A 13,159-nucleotide genomic window follows, 5' to 3' on the forward strand; every position below is an offset into this window, starting at 1 on the left:
ATGGTATCAAACCTCCTTGAGAAATCACGAAAAACTCCAACAGTATGAGAAACATCATCGTTAGCATCATCCATCTTCAATATCAAGAAACTTAAGTATTCCGTGAGTTATACTAAGTTTTTTTTCCTAAATCCAAACTGAGAATCCGTAAATATTTTTGCTTTAAGAAGAAAACTGACGGTACGTTTATGCACGAGTCTTTCAAGCACCTTAGAAAAGGAATTTAAAAGAGAAATTTGACAACTATTAACGAGGTCTTTTTGCCCTTCTTTTAAATATAGGAACAACTCAGGCAACTTTCATTTTTGTGAGGAACTTTACCACTAGAAAAATCTTGATTTAAGATAAAGGTAAGAGGCGAAATGATCTCATAAATCACATTCTTATCAATAGAATAATATTCTGATATTCTTCCTCAAACCAAAATGCCTTTTAAGTCTGATATTATTTTGATACATGTCCTAACAAATAGGCAAGCTTGTTGTACTGGTGCGGTACTCAGCTGTTAGAATCTCTTTTCTCTCTCTCTCTCTCTCTCTCTCTCTCTCTTTCTCTCTCTTGATCCTACCTGTGAGAGATTTGTTGGCTGTGCTTGTTTCTTGACCCATGACAAAGATTATTGCAGACAGATAGAGAAAGGAGCAAAGCAAACATGACAAGTGTTGGATATATTTTGCACACGTATAGATAAAGTAATAACAGCCTTGTCACAAATCAACAAAACAATTGTGGAAATATACACAGCTGCCTCCAGAAGAATGTTCGACAATGTGTGTCATGTTTGAACAAAATAACGGCAATGATGGTAATAATAATAATAAAAATAATAATAATAATATTTATAATAATTATAATTATTATTATTAATACTATTATTATTATTATTATCATCATCATCATCATTATTACTATCATCAATATCATTATCATCATAATCATAATAATGATAGTTTGTGGTACAGTTGTGGAGGAGCGTCTCTCCACGGGATAGATCCAGATAGTATGTGCGAGTTTTTCTTCGTGCTTCGTGGTTGTTGTTGTTGTCGTCGGGAGAGGGTAACTTGTTTTATCAGTGTCCGGGCTCATATTATCTAGTCGCTAGGAGTTCGTAGATTACTAGACCAACTCGTTGATGCTCTGCGAGACTCGCAGACTCTAGGGTGTAGTCCATTACACGGTTGTTTGTTTCTCTCTTTCTCTCTCTCTCTCTCGCTTTCTTTCTATTTGAATGTATTTGACTCCTCTGATGTTATAACTGTGTGTTTTCTCCCTTCCTGGTGTATGTCCGCCTGCCCTTCCTGGGTCCGTTTCATGAAGCTCTTATGAGAGACTTTCTGCTCATAAGACAAACTTATGAGAGACTGAATGAAATGGATTTACTTCTCCTTAAAAGTCTTTCAGCTCTACATTGGTGCAACCTTGACCATTCTCAGACGTATGTGAATACTTGTAACTGATGACTTCATGAAACGTACCCCACCTCATATGAAGATTTCGATGTCCTCCTCCAGCATATTTCGATCTCGGCTCATTTCAAGTTTGTCCCGAGTTGGTAAAGTATTTGCCCAGAAATGTGGAATATTTCTGACATTCGCTTACATCCAGCGCCACTGTGTTGGAGAGTGAAAGGACCTTGGACATAGTGATAACATACAAGAGCAACAAAATGATGGTAACACAAAAATAAAGGAGTAGATTTTCAGGTCATAAGGTTTACGAGCAATAGGGAGTAACAACAGCCCTCATCCCCAAATGGATTTTTTTCCCCATACCTATTAATGTGACAAGTTGTAAATTTCGCAACTTGCTCCACGTATGTTGACGCTCACTCCTTTCAATGAATAGATCGAGTCTTAAAAACTGGCTTATAGTGTTACTCATGCTCTTCTAAGGCCATTGAGTAGATGATAAAACTGACCATAATGCACAAATAGTACATAAATGGACTCATTTATAGTGTGCTAACGTTGATAAGATAACATAATTATACCTGTGCTGTGCCTCCTTTACCATCTCTGACCAATCAGATCTTTCACTGCCACTCCGTTGACGTTGATGACATTCAGCTGTGGCATGTGCAAGATGAACGAAATGACACGTACAAGTATTTGCAGGCTTATTATGTACTAGGTGTTACAAACAAGCTTGTCCCACTTTTGATCCTTAGTAGTTCAAAAACTATATATCAGATTACACTGATATTGAAATAAGCGATAGCTGAAATAGTCTACAGCTTTGTTGGAGGTAACTTAAAAATGAAAGCATAAATCAGATTCATTTTATCCCAGATTAATGTTTCATTTATGGTTCAGATTTTTCTGCCTTACACCCAGACAATGACCATGTTTTGAATGCTGTAATATCTATTCCTGAGAAATTCCACTATCACAGCTAGTCTTTATTCATCCTCTGGCATTACAGCGTAAAGTCATTATGCTTATTAATACCCCATATTTAGTGATATGTTAGATAAGATTTGAAAATTACCGTTAGCTGGAATAAAATGTAGCGTATGCAAGCACATGAGAACAAGTGCTGACTTCTTATAAGCATGCGTTTAATCATTTACAATGAATTCAGACTACAAGAGACGAGGTCAATCCATCGTGAGTTATTATTATAGCAACCATGTGCCATGGAGCAAGGGCCAAGCACAACTATGAAAAAGTGGTACAAAGTCCATTGTTTAGGGTCACTGTCCAACACATTCTCACATATATACATCATTGGTTCCTGTGTAAAGTTCAAGTTTTGTACAGAAGGTTGAAATATGTCCAAAATCCGGAACCTAACTTTGAAATTACTCACCGATTTTTATTAAACTGATTTATGCTTTCATATTCAAATAACTTTCAAATCAATTTTACGTTATTCAGCTATTACTCCTATCAATGACACTGTTATCTCATTTATAGTTTTTGAAAAATGAATGATCATAAGTGGGATTTTTGTCTTTTATCACCTAGTATAATCATATGTGACCGTGCACCTCAAAACGAACAAAAAAGTCGCACACACTGATTTTACGTGAGGACTGAAAATAAGAGAAATGGGTCAATCTAGCCGAACTTGACTTTTTCATATTTTCTGAAAGAACGGGTCTTCTTTTACATTATGCTAAAATTTGGTATCATAAAATGGGCAGGAAAGTGTGTCTTTTTAGCAGTTTATCTCGAACATTTTTGGTAGAATAGTGTGATTAGGTGTGTCTTTAGAATCTCTTTTTCATTTCTGAAAAACCTTGTCCACACTCTTCACTTTCAACTCTAATAACTTTTTAAAGGATAGTGCTACTGCTTTGAAAGTTGGCATTAATTATGCGCAGAATGTGTTAATGAGGCATATCTAATTTCAGTTTAATATAATAATCCCTTCATTGTTGTTACTCTGGTGGTTTACCTCCTGTTTTTGTCCCATTCATCGCACAGCCAACACGGTTTGGTAAAGATTAAGCACTTGGATAGACACTGTACTTCAGAGCCTCTTTTCTCAGTTCACACTTTTCCTGAGTTTGTGTTTTCTTTCCAATATTTAGATAAGTTAGGAGAGTCCATTTGATTCGAGTTATACATCATTTTAAAGCTTAAAGTCTGCTCTTTCAGAATATGGTCTCAACTAAATATTCATGTCTGGCGACTTTTTGTTTGTTTTGAGGTGCAGGGTCACATATGTAATTATATATCAGACATGATAAAAAAAAAACATCTTGAATGATTCATACATTCGTATTTTCTTAGATATATCATGTTGAATGGCAACATCAAGCGAACTCTTTTTTACGAATAAAAACTGACTAAGCTATTGCAGTATTTTGTCATTTCGATAAACTTTGTCCTGCTGCAAGGAAAAGATACTGGCAATGAAGAAAAAAAAATATTCTGTGAACAACTTATATTTCTGCATTTACATGAATGTGCATGTACAATGATGACACAGTAACCAAGAAATCAAATCAAATCAAATCAAATCATATCATTTCATCAAACACTACTCTGTCAAGCGATAGGTATTATATATCCTTAGTCTCTCTTTTTTTCCCCAGGGTAGAGAGATATCATATGCAATTGCCCTGCGTAATTTTATACTTTTATCCATCATCCTATTTCTTTCTTTTTTTTCTCATCGATTAGTTACCATCCTGCTTGTGGCCTCTGAAGCAATTGCCTCGTAGAATTCCTTAGGCAGGTTATCACACTGAAGATTGACACGTTCAACTTGGGGCATACGACACAAAAATTCGGCTAAGTACATTGCTGCTGATGGCCTTGGGGTCCAACCCGTGTGAATCTCCATGGAAAGCTCCCGAATCTGAAAACAAAATCAATAAAAACTACAATGCACAACTCCAGGCCTGGGGAGCCAACTTAATCTAGTTTGCCCTGTTCGTATATGGTTTCCCATGTGTTTAGCACAGTTAAACAATGAAAACTGAAATCCAATTATACCGCATAAATAAACGATCATGACTTATCAGAGTTAAGTACACATGAGTGTCATACATTGCGTTACCAATTTCAGTAGTCCTCGGCAACTAGTTATTGACGAAAACAAAAATGTGATTAACAGGTTAAACGTACGGTCAAATACAACTGCATCTCTGGTCTCATTTCACTGTATGGGTCAAAGGTACCACAGATATGCTTCAGAGAAAGATGAGGTGGAAACACTAAAGAGAAAAAGGGATGGGAAAATAGAACAAAAAAAGAAATCGTGTAGTTGGAATATACATGGTCACCAAAAATGGAGAAGACAACTACTTTTTTTTTCTTTCAGAGATTTATGTCACGCACATTCTAATTGATATAACGCATTAAATTAAAAATATTAAACCCAAACCCCTTATGGTAGTTTCGTTTTACCATGCCATATATAGAACTGAGCGATTTGTTTTTAAAAAAAAAACCCAAAAGCAACAACAAAAACAAAAACAAAAAGCAATAACAACTCGATGTAATTCACAATAAATTACATTAACATAATTTAACTTACGTGCATGAGAATCTTTATAGTATTTGTCTCATCATCATAACGCTCTGATCTTCAGGCACATATTCGACAGTAGTCATGCCACGCGAAAACAGACTTAAGTGCTCAAGAAGTTTCATGTCAATAATCATTGTCTGAGTGGCATGGGGCTAATACCTGCGTTAAATTAGCGTATGTTATGCTGCTTTTCGTGGTTATACATTTTTAAAGGTGATCAACTTGTTCATCCTTGAACGCTTTTGCGATAACTGAATTTTGCCCGGGTGTCAATAATCAGTTTGTTAACAAAAAAAAAAAAAAAAAAAACAGAAAAGAAAAGAAAATCGCATTTATTCTTACATATTGCAGGCTTCACTTTTACCAAATATTGTAATTCTGCATATGTGACCGGGCACCACAAAACGAACAAAAAGTCGCACACACTGATTTTGCGTGAGGACTGAAATAAGTCAAATGGGTCAACCAAGCCGATCTTGACCGTTTCATATTTTCTGAAAGAGCAAGTTTTCTTTTACATTATACTAAAATTTGGGGTCTTAAAACCGTCGGGGAAAGTGTGTTTTTTAGCAGTTTATCTCGAACATTTTTGGTAGAATAGTGTGATTAGGTGTGTCTTTAGAGTCCCTTTTTCATTTGCGAAAAACCTTGTACACACTCTTCACTTTAAACTCTAATAACTTTTGAAAGGATTGTGCTACTGCCTTGAAAGTTGGCATTAATTATGGACAGAATGTGTTGAGAGGCATGTTTAATTTCAGTTTAATCTGATAATCCCTTCATTGTTGTTACTCGGGTGGTTTACTCCATGTTTTTTGTCTCATTCATCGCACAGCAAGCACGGTTTGGTAAAGATTAAGTGCTTGGATAGACACTGTACTTCAGAGCCTCTTTTCTAAGTTCACACTGAGTTTGTGCTTTCTTTTCAATATTTAGATAGGTTAGGAGAGTCCATTTGATTTAAGTTATACGTCATTTTAAAGCTTAAAGTCTGCTCTTTTAGGATATGGTCTTAAAAAAGAAATTTATAGGAAATAATAGCACATAAATTGACTGTTTTCCATCATTTAATGTTATTTTGATTACTTTCTGACATAAATCATGCAATAAGGTTGTCTCTGCTTTGAATATGTGACCGTGCACCTCAAAACGAACATATAGTCGCACACACCGATTTTGCGTGAGGACTGAATATAAGTGAAATGGGTCAACCTAGCCGAACTTGATTTTTTCATATTTTCTGAAAGAGCGTGTCTTCTTTTACACTATGCTAACATTTGGTATCATAAAACGGGCAGGAAAGTGTGTGTGTTTTTTTAGCAATTTATCTCGAACATTTTTGGTAGAATAGTGTGATTAGGTGTGTCTTTAGAATCTTTTTTTCATTTCTGAAAAACCTTTTCCACACTCTTTAACTTCAACTCTAATAACTTTTGAAAGGATAATGCTACTGCTTTGAAAGTTGGCATTAATTATGGACAGAATGTGTTAATGAGGCATGCTTAATTTCAGTTTAATCTGATAATCCCTTCATTGTTGTTACTCTGGTGGTTTACTTCCTGTTTTTTGTCCCATCCATCGCACAGCCAACACGGTTTGGTAAAGATTAAGCGCTTAAATAGACACTGTACCTCAGAGCCTCTTTTCTCAATTCACACTTTTCCTGAGTTTGTGCTTTCTTTCCAATATTTAGATAGGTTAGGAGAGTCCACTTGATTTGAGTTATACATCATTTTAAAGCTTAGAATCAGCTCTTTCAGGATATGGTCTTAACTAAAAATTCATGTCTGGCGACTTTTTGTTTGTTTTGAGGGGCAGGGTCACATATAAGAATCTTTATTTTTACCAAATTTGAGCATTGGAAAAAGTTCGATGCGGCTACGAAAAGTAGAAACTGGTGTGTAATTTGTTGTCAATCTAGAATAAATCGTCCGCCAAAACTATATATTCACGTCGTGAAATTGTTTGTTTGTTTGTGTTCATTGGAATCATATTTTACACCCATAAATTTACGGAAAAACAAAGTGTTAAAAGCACAAAACCTATCGTCAGCTCAAGATTCATGATTGCCGTGATCAGCTGTTCCTTCGTACAGCCACAATTTGCTGTTATTGACACAACAAATCGATCATTGTGGGGGAATTGCGTATAGCTGAGGTAATCTTACATAGGCCTACTCATGAAGGATGATAACTAAGTCAAAGAGCTGTAATTGATTGGAATTCGTTATTACACCCATGAAATTTACGGAAATACGACGTTTAAAAAGCACAAAACCTACCGTAATCAGCTCAAGATTCGCGATTGCCGTGATCAGATGTACGCACAACAGTACCAGCAGAATCGGCAGTGACAGACGTATTCCTTGATGCCGTGATTTCAACTTTATTCTTCTTCGAAATGGCATGATGAAGGTTTGTTAGTTAAATGTGACCTTCTTTTTCTCTTGTGTGTTGGTTTAAATTCTAATTTCTACCTCAACTTGCTAAAAAAAAAACAGTCTAACAAAGCGGGAAACTGCAACATTTCCGTGCTGAGCAGCAGTCACGATACACGTGTTACATGCAAGCATGCACCGCTGCTGCAGCGATCCCCATAGTATAACATGTAGGTTGCTTTTAAACAAGGGGGTCCTCGGCGCAGTTGACCAATCGTGAACACGTATTTCGATCACTTGTCTTGGTAAGCAACAAGGCTGTTTACGCGTCTGAGAGTCGATTTGCATAAACTTACGCATGTTTCAGACGAATTTATGAATGAAAGTGAGTAGCATGACATAACGCCATGACCATATTTGGAATAAGCAGAGGTAGAGCTTTCTGTAGGTACCAAATGTGTCAGGGTTCAACGCAGAATATCTAAGACACGATCGCCAAAAGAACAGTCATTTTCGCCGTAAGCGAAGGCGATTTTGTCTTTAGACACGTAAGATTTTGGCCAACATTTGAGATTGACATCCCCCTTTTCTCTTCAAAATTCCACATTTTGTAGGATGTATTTCGAAGTGTTGTTGATATCAATCACAAACTAGAAAATTCCCCTACAACGTGACACCAAAATGTCAATTTGATCCCTGAGGTAAGTCAATTTTTTACCTTTGTCGGGCTGTAGCGCGAAATCACATTTGCCGATAAGTTTCGGGTTTTGCCAGAGCGGGTCTCATATATCCGTACGGCAAATCAGCTCAAACACATGTTGTCATTAGGTGACGTCGCTCAAATCCGATGTTTCTTGTAGCGAACGGAGCTACGTGGTCATGGAAATTGGGTGTTTTTTCAATCTCAAAAACAGTTTAGGGGTAAAGTTACATCATCTAAAAGATATCCAGTTTTGTTAACTAGCTTCTTAGCCTTCCATAGATATCAAACTTGTCATATTTCTAGATTCCCTATAAATTTCCGCTTTAACTAAAAGTTCATGTCTGGCGACTTTTTGTTTGTTTTGTGGTGCAGGGTCACATATTAATTTGTGCAATTTCGGTAACTACTTTGGCAGATTTTTTTTTTTCATTTATTTATCTATTTTTTATGGGGGGGGGGGGTAAGACAGTAGTTAGCCATATGGTTTATTCTTAACTATCAGATTGTCATCGCTCTTAAATGCTGTCAATATCAAGTATGAGATATCCATATCTTGTAAAGTATGTAAATATCAACCTTTTCAGTACGCTTGGGCTACCTAGCAATATGACGCGGATTTCACGATACCATTAGGTAGGAAATGTCACAGTGCCAGTTCGGATTTCATTCGGTTGAGTTGACAAAGATTCTGAACTTTGAAAGTAGAGACATCGTTAATACGTTTTTGGCTCTGGGTTCGACCCTCCCCCCCCCCTAAAAAAAAAGAAGAAAATCCCCTTGAATCACATTTGTCGCTATTTACATATATACTTTGCATGTTTCGGCACATAGACAATTTGATATTTATAACCGGTTTGTTTTCTCTCTCCCTCTCTCTTTCTGTTGTTAAAGCTATGTAAAAATGTCTATACGGGTGGTTGGACAACTTTACAGATAACACGCAATAAAATGCGATACGGTTCAGTTACAGTTTGCCGATGCATTTTCTTAAATTTCAAGTATGTTTGGTTTTATTTGAAAAAAAAAATATTAATTAACTTGGTTTAATTATTGAATATGAAAAGTCACATTATATTATTTTTACATGTAAATATTACTTGTATTGTATACTTCTGTTGAAAATGATATTAAATGAAATTAACTGAAATGAAATAAAATGAAATAAACTAAAATGAAATGGAAAAAAACAAAAACAAATGTAATAGTTTCTAATCCTTACGAAGAAGCTGATTGTGCACATTGTTTCGAAAAGCACCTGCATATCTGGGGGGGGGGGGGTGAATTGTTCGTCCATTTAATGGAAATGTATAGGATTTTTTGACAGGTTTTTTTTCTTACCATCTTGAATATTTCAAAACACTGACTGGAGTAAGAGTTGCATCATGCAGATTCAGTTTCGTTACCATCGAAATGAACTCACTATGAAATTAGCTGAGAAGACGTGATTGGCCTCACAACTTAACAATGTTCAGCCTCTGGCATTAATAATATCGTATTTGTTTGAATATCATCCCTTACATAGGACAATTTTAACGTTTCCCGAAGTCCTACAATTTCATTTTTCGGTAAATTGTTTGTTTGGGAATTCACATTTCCATTGCAAAGATGTTTTTTTTTTTCTTTCCAGTCACTTTTTTTCTTCCTTTAAAGACTTAAGGTTGGCAAAACCTAGCCAAAAATAGCAGGGGCCGTATTCTGAGAGCTTATTGAGTGTCTGATTAGCGCTTAATTACCGAATTGGTATTCTGAGAGCGTGATTAAAGGGATAGTACAGTTTTGGTTGAGATGAGAATTAGGCTTTTAAATTTTTGCAAGATACCAAGAAAACACTTATGATATAGTACAGAGCCTACCGTTTTAAGAGGAATTCAAAGTTTATTTGATGAAAATCGGATTTGGAATAACTGAAACATCCAAAAACAAAGTAAAACAAAGCGATCGTTACAAAGTGTGGGTCCCACACTTTACTAGAATCGTTCTTTTTTGGATATCTCGGCCATTTCAAAACCAATTTTTATCAAATAAACATTGAATTCCTCATAAAATTGCATGCTCTTTCATATTTCATATGAGATTTCTCATTATCTCACCTAAAAATGTTAGAAACCTGAAATTAGGTCTCAACCAGAACTGTACGATCCCTTTAAGTAGGGGGTATATTAACTACCATAGCAACAAGCGTTTTGGCGGGAAGGACCTACGCGTTTGCGCGTATCAATAAGTTTGTATCTCTCAGAGGACTTAATTACAGAGTTAATTACGAATCGGTATTCTGAGGGTGTAATTAAGTATGAAAGTTAATGGATAACTTAATGATATCAAAGAGTGTCATTAACTACTCCGATATCATGCAATACATCGTGTTTTCTCTGCCACAACGATACTTACCGTCTTCGGTAACCGAGGAGCGGTTAAATCTTGTTATCATGGTATCCGTAGAATTCAGAGAAAAAAAAAGAAATATAGCCGATCTTCGAGGAATTTTGTCATTTTATGTGAGCAAAGAGGTTGAGATCTTCGCGTGCGTAGGTGAGGGGTTGTGGTCAAATACCGGAGTGTGCGCACGGAGCTCTTGGGTTGTAATTACAGGGCATAGGGGGCGTGGAGGAGCGCGCATTGAGGGCATATTTGCGCGTGTAATCATCATGTTGCTTCTAACAACGCGTCTGATTGGATGGAATAACAATTAGATGGGAGGGACCTAAGATAATTACAGGGGACTTAATCATACCTTAATTACGTCCTCAGAATACCGATTGTGCCAATGATTAAGGGCCTATTAACTTCACGACTTAATCACGAAGTTAATTACAGACTTAATTACGACCTCAGAATACCACCCCAGGATATTGAGGTCAATTTAGGAGGGAAGAAGCTGATTGAAACAACAAGTTAATCAATGAATCGTACGTGATCGGTGGTTTCTGATAATAATATGTCAAAAATAAATACAGTGTACAAAGATGCGTTTGGCAGGGCTCGAAACTAACGGTGGCCCGGTGGCCCGGGGCCACCAAAAATGAAAGTCGGGCCCCCAAATTTCAAAAAAAGGGCAAATTTGGTGGCCCGCCTCGGGCCACCAAAAATGTTTGAAAAGTATGTCAATAAATGTGTTTCTTTTTGCGCCGGAAATTAGCAGTTAAATTTAATTAGATGATGGATGAAAAGGACTGAATGTGTGCCTGAGAGTGAGTGTTGCGAGTTTGTTGAGGTTTATTTATGAGTAGATATGTCCAGCTTCCAATTCTTACTACAATGATAAAACTAAAATATTTGACTCATTAAAAAAAAAAGACTTTTAATTTTTTTATTGGTTTTTTTTCGGGCCACCAAATTTTTTTCTCGGGCCACCAAAAATTTGAAATTGATGATTTTGGTGGCCCCATTGGCCCCATCGGGCCACCAAAAAAGAAAGTTAGTGTGGAGCCCTGCGTTAGGTAGGACACACTTTCGTTGGCGGGAAAATACCAGTCATATAGGCAAACGTGAATGAATACCTGGCAGGATGAGGCTAAGTCGGCGGCTGTTGAGAGGAGATTATCAGGCAAGTAGGGGGATGTCAGGTGGAAGCGCGAAATATTTGGCATAGTACACACCCATCGGGCCAAGTCTACTCCCAAGGAGGACTGACGTTGAAAATCTTCATCCAAGTCTTCAAAAGACAAGCTCAGGTCTCGAATCTATATATTACAAACAGATAAAAAAAAGAACAGCAAAAAAAAAAATGTAAATAAGCAAACAAAGATATATAGAGTAGACATACAATACGCTAAGATTTTGGTGTTGTCGCGGCCTTTGTATTTCCTGTTTTATTCTGGCTTTGCTGGTTTGTCTATCTCCTCCGAATCCGTCGGCTCCGCTGCGACCGGTGCCGTCGGCCGCGGGAGAGTATCCTGCATCGAACGGCGCGGGTTTCGTCCGTGCTCTACCTCCGTGTCGACCTCGTGGACGACAAAGAAAAATTAACTAGATAGATGCATGATGTATTTTTGTGCGTGACGAAGGAGGCTCCTGCTTTCTCGATCGTCCATCTTTTAGTTCGGGGATACTAAAGATGATGGGTGCAGCGAAATCTCTGACATCTTCCGGCGGACACGCACGCACGCACATAATGTACTCTCGGGTACGGTATGCCAGTGTGTGGCCTGTGCCTGTGTATTATATGTATTGACGATAGTTACACGAAACACTTTATGCGTGCGCGCGCGTGATATAGTAGACGGCGAGTTGTAATGTTCTTAAAATTTTCTGTAGATTTTGATTTTTTGTGCTATTTCCCCTATTTTGGGGGTGCTGAACACGAATCCACTTGTTGCCATTTTTTCTAACCGACGTCTTCACCCGTTGCCATGGCAACGCATTATTTTCCTTAAAAGAACATGTATTCTTCATTAAAAATCATAAAAACATGATGTAAACACCAAAATGTGTCATTATAAATCCTTCTTAATTAGACTTGAGAAAGAATACGATTTTCATAATGTCATGGTTACCTAATAGCAATGACGGTTACCATGGCAACAACTATTTATAAAGAAAATCATATTTTTCATGAAAAAGCAAGAAAACATGACAAGATTGAGTGGAATATTTATCATAAATTACTATCTAGATTATCAGCTTATTTTTCCACTGCCAGTATGTTAATTTCACATCATTTTCGTTGCTATAGCAACAGCATGACAAAAGCTGCCTTTTAAAGAAAAATAAGCATTGCGATTGAAAGAAAAGCAAGAATACGTCCATAGATGATAAATTTCTGTATAGTGAGATTTTTTGAGCTATTTCCTTTATTTTGTCGGTGCCAAACACGAATCGACCTATTGCCATATTTCTAAATGACATCTTTAGCCGTTGCCATGGCAACAAATTATTTTCTTTGAAATAACATGTATTCTTCATTACACATCACAAAAGCATGCTAAAAACACCAAAACAAGTCAATATAAACGTATCACGCTTCAATCAAATCAAAACTCACAATTTCCGACTGTCACAGCAACCTCATAGCAATAACGGTTGCCATGGTAACATCTATTTTTTAAAAGAAAATAATTTTTTTTCATCAAAAAGCATGAAAAGATGAAAAATTTTGG

General features: G+C 36.7%; 1 long non-coding RNA gene across 2 annotated transcripts; it reads right to left on the bottom strand.

Annotated features, from left to right (window-relative positions):
• Positions 1 to 1,516: 1,516 nt before the first annotated feature.
• Positions 1,517 to 11,653, bottom strand: LOC140245846 (uncharacterized). 2 transcript variants are annotated; one of them, XR_011902384.1, is made up of 5 exons: positions 11,561 to 11,626; positions 4,578 to 4,666; positions 4,135 to 4,308; positions 1,991 to 2,066; positions 1,517 to 1,610 (listed from the first exon to the last, which is right to left on the bottom strand). It is a non-coding gene; the product is annotated as an uncharacterized lncRNA (long non-coding RNA). The 2 variants fall into 2 exon arrangements; XR_011902385.1 differs by lacking the exon at positions 4,578 to 4,666 and having other exon boundaries at positions 11,561 to 11,653.
• Between the last annotated feature and the right edge of the window lie 1,506 nt (positions 11,654 to 13,159).

This window comes from Diadema setosum, unplaced genomic scaffold, assembly GCF_964275005.1.
Source record: "Diadema setosum unplaced genomic scaffold, eeDiaSeto1 scaffold_41, whole genome shotgun sequence".
NCBI lineage: Eukaryota > Metazoa > Echinodermata > Echinoidea > Diadematoida > Diadematidae > Diadema > Diadema setosum.